This window comes from Rhineura floridana, chromosome 4, assembly GCF_030035675.1.
Source record: "Rhineura floridana isolate rRhiFlo1 chromosome 4, rRhiFlo1.hap2, whole genome shotgun sequence".
NCBI lineage: Eukaryota > Metazoa > Chordata > Lepidosauria > Squamata > Rhineuridae > Rhineura > Rhineura floridana.
This window is the reverse complement of record NC_084483.1, coordinates 129,086,697-129,091,478: the sequence shown is the minus strand read 5'-3', so window position 1 is coordinate 129,091,478 and position 4,782 is coordinate 129,086,697.

Sequence of the window (4,782 nt, the reverse complement as noted above, 5' to 3'; positions counted from 1 at the left end):
AGTGGTATTCAGAGGGGGTTTACCATTGCCTCCCTCTGAGGCTGAGAGGCAGTGACTGGCCCAAGGTCACCCAGTGAGCTTCATGGCTGTGTGGGGATTCGAACCCTGGTCTCCCAGGTCATAGTCCAACACTCTAACCACTACGCCACACTGGCTCTTGGTCTCTGTGGTACACTTACCTTAATCCTGTGGGAGGGCACTCCAGGGACCATACATATTTCAGATCTCCCCCTCCAAAGATATAGACTCTACACTGTAGGGACAGAGTTCTGACCTCAAAGGGAAAGATCCATCCTTGTAAGGCCATTCCCTTTCACTGTAGAAACCTCTGCAAGCCTTACCTCACTAAAATCAGAGCTCTGGCATGGGTAGAGGCTGAAACAGGAGTGTGCTGGGGATAGACTGGGGGAAGGCATGGAGCTGAAGGATTCATAACCTTCCCACTCCCCCAACATGCCCCCAAACCAGGGAGATAGCAGCCACTTCCACCCGAGAGTTCATTGTGGACTCAGTGCTGCTCAACACACATTTTCAACAGCTTCTACACAATGTCGTCCTCATCAAAATACCATCCCAAATTATTTCCCCATTTAATCTAGATTTACCATTTCCATAAGACCTTCCGTGGCGCAGAGTGGTAAGCGGCGGTAATGCAGCCGAAGCTCTGCTCACAGCCGGAGTTCAATTCCAACAAAAGAAGGAAGCCAAATCTCTGGTAAAAGGGGTCGAGGTACACTCAGCCTTCCATCCATCCGTGGTCGGTAAAATGAGTACCCGGCATATGCTGGGGGGTAAAGAAAGGCCAGGGAAGAAACTGGCAATCCCACCCCATATATACGGTCTGCCTAGTAAACGTCACTAGACGTCACCCTAAGAGTCGGAAACGACTCGCACTATAAGTGCGGGGACACCTTTACCTTTTTACCATTTCCATGGACAATCTGATAAGAAAAAAAATACCCAGAAATAGTGAATCCAGTTAAATTGAGGAAAGGGGATATGGAATGGAATTATGATGAAAGCAGTTCATCTGCCATCACTTCTCCGTCACTTACCCTTTTGGATTACAGCCTTAGTACTGTTTTCTTCCACCTGGAATGATTTCACTTATTTTATCGTTGTGATGTTTTCATCTCGTGTGTGTGTGTGTCCGTGTGTGTGTGTTTTAACTGCACTGTTGTAACCTGCCCTGGGACCTCATGCTGAAGAGCAGGTAAGAAATCTTATTAAATAAATAAATAATCCAAGAAAAATAATCTCCACACCAGAGAAAGCTTCACCTCTTAAATTTGGAGAAGAGTAACCGAATAGCCTGTCACAACAAAGATTTGTGTGGCACCTTGAAGATTAACAAGCTTGTTATGACATAAACCATACATTTACTAGGGCATCATCAGTATCAGGAGCAGCCAGCAGGGAAGGCAACATTGCAGACCTGGTTTGCCAGCAGCAGAGTTGATACCCTGTACTTAAGTAGTGCAGGGATGTGGCAGGGTAGTGGCAAGGTCAGGGCAGTGTGGGCACACCAGCAAAGATAATCCAGCACTGCTGCTGGTTGCCCATGGGACTAATCTCATACCTCACCACCGTCCTGTCCTGTCCTCCCCCCATCCCAGTAAGCAACAGTGACGTCAGTGCCAGCAGGCCAGGGTGATAGTGGGGGCCTGCCCACTGGACGCTCCTGATCAATACTGCTTTGTGAATGGTCACTGTAGTTATTCTTTATATATTTAAATTATATATATTTATCGCAGCTTGTATTTCTGGCATTTTATTTCCCTCTGACCTTACTGTTAACATTTCCTCTCTACACACATACACCAAAGAGAAGAAAGGGGGACTTATGAAGAGGGTTCTAGTCCACAAAAGCTTATGCCATGATTAGTCTTTAAGGTGCCACAAGATTCTTTGTTGTGTTTTGTTAAGTCTGGGCAAGCTGCTGTTAAAAGCACAGAAGCAGGCCTGCAAAATAGGTGGCAACCCCCAATCTCATTGGTGCAGTGCTGTCTGAGGAAACGTGACCTAGAGAGAAAGGCAGGGGAAAGGGAAACGGAAGGCCCCTGTGACAATGAGAGGCTTTGCCTTTGTTCACAGCAGCTCTGTTTTGTATCACTAGGCAACTGTGCTTCAACCCTCCCGGCTGGTTTGACCATCCAGGCAAGAGCAAGAAACTGGTGATGATTCAGGCAGCCCATGAATTGTTCTTTGGGCTCTAAAAAGGCAAACAGAACAAAAGCACATCTTAACCGATGCCCCCAGCAGGCGGAGGAAGAGCTGAGCTTACTGTGCTGCACTGATGACTCTAAGGACAATCGCTATGCCGAAAAAGGGATTGCCAATGCCACAGTGCAGATGTGCCAAAGGAGAAAGGTATGCGAATATTCTTGCACTGAGAAATTACAGAAAAAGTACAAATAAGGAAGAAGGAACTGATCTGAGACCAAAAGTTGTGAAGTGGCTAAGAGACTGAGAGAAGATAGTAAATTCATGGTCACATACTTCCTGGTTATCTTCTGTAAGTGGCCATGGGCTAGCCGCACACTCTCTGGGTTGTAGCCATTGCTGGGTCAGTGGGGATCCACTGTTTCCTCTCCTTCCTGCTCCGTGCACCCCCAAAATCTGCTCTGGATGGTACCCAAACCTCCAGAGCTGATTTCAAGGGTGCAGGGGGGTGGCTACAGGGAACAGGAGAGGAAGAGGAGGTTCTGTTGTGTGCATGGAAGCCCCTTGTTCCAGTGGGGCTGCAGCGTTGGATATGGCTGTATCCACATTAGGGATGTGGTTCGGTAGCTGGTTCCTGTCCATTTGAATTCTAACAGTCCAGCTTTCAGTGCTGATCAGCCATTTTTTCTTCCCAATTATTTTCGCACTTGCCCATTCACAGGTTTTTTTCCAGAGAAAAAAATAACGTAGCTGCTAACGCAACTGCTAATGAAAATGCTTATGCTGTAGGCACTTGTTCCACCAATTTGCATCAGCTTACAGGAAAGGTGATTACAAAGATAACGTAAAATTGAAAGCAGTTTAAAAGAAAATGCCAATGACAGCTGCAACCCGCTGCAGGAAACCAATGCTTGTCCGAAAACAATGCTGATTGTTGGATTATGTCAAAATCCAGTAATAAATCTGAGTTACTGAATATTCTTTCCTCTCCCTAATCCATATAGCCATGCAATATGGGGGTGTAATAGAGGGATACTGGCCTACTTTTGAGGGTTTTGTAAAGATTTCTGAGGTAATATATAAAATGCAGCTTGAATACTCCAAGATGTATCCACATATAGGACACCCACTTTACTAATGGGGTAGTGATTATGATACTACTCATGTATTGGCCTGCCTATCAACAGATAGGGAAAAAAGGATTATTTCTTGAATGCTTACAACCAGGCACTGCATGAAATTTAACAACAATGAGAACCCTCAAAAGAACTGGAAATAAGAGCAAACAACACTAATAGGGTAGATAAAAGAGATTTTATTATTCCACTGTGTTTCTGACCTTACTGGTCCTTCTTCAGGAAAATTCAGAGAACTAAGATTCAGCATTTAGATGTGCTGCTTCTTTTCTTTTACATCCACTGCATACCATTTTGATTATTGTAATGCACTATATGAGGGGCTGCCTTTGAAGACAGTGCAGAAACTACAGCTGCTAGATGGCTAACTGGGGCAAGGCATTATGCTATCATCCTGATGATTCCATCAGTTCCACTCCACATCCAACCCACAGTCTCTTCCTTGGCTCAATTCAAAGTGCTGGTTTTGAAGCTCTGAAGCTCTTCATGACTTGGGATCCGCCATCTGGTTCATCTGTGCCTGTCTCCTTACACTAACATTTTTTCAGAAAGTTTTCTCTGGGTCACTATAACATCTGAGGGGCTGCAAGGGGAATATTGGGGAAAGAGCTACCTTGATTGGAGGTAATTGGTGGCTTCAGGGGGCCTTGCCCAGTCCTTACTTTGACATTTCAGTACCTTCAAAAAAAAATTTCGGGCCTTTTAATTTAATATGATTTTTTAAAACATCTTGGTGGGCAGGTTTCATGTTTTTATACTGCTCTTACAGATTTTGTATAGCATATTTTAACTCTTTTTATTATATTCTGAAATGTTTAAGCCATCCTGGGAATGTGACTGAAAGACAAGGAAGAAATCCTTAGCATAAATAAATAAAATAACAGGGCAATCTGATGCATGTTGAATCAGAAGGAAGGCCCATTGAGTTTGCTTGACCTTTTGACGGTATGTGTGTAAGTCTCAGGGGCTTGCACAATCATTAGATGAAGTAAAGCAGCTGCCTTTATGGCACTCTAAATTTAGAGTGTTATAAAGAGCAACAAATTGTTATTTAATTTATGATTGCATTTTGATTATTGCATTCCCAGTCAGGGAGAGGCGTTTGTGAGATTCTCTACCTCAAGTGCCAAAATAGCTTAGCCAGCCATTGATACTTTGCACACTGACCTCGTGAGGGACCATTTGCTGTTCTGCCCCAAGCCTCAACATGTCTTGGGCTGGCCATGCTAAGCCTGCAATCATATGCACACTTATAGAGAAATAAGTTCCACTGAACACAGTAGAACTTACATCTGAGTAAATACTATAGAATTGCTTTGTGAATTAAAATTCTTTTAAAACTATGGCCTTGCCTGAAAGCTGATACATTTGTTATAAAGCATACACTCTAATTTTAAAAAACACAGCATGAAAAAGAGATCAGACTATAACACATGGATTGGGAACTAATGCATTTATTGAATGCAATCCATTGGGAGTTTTC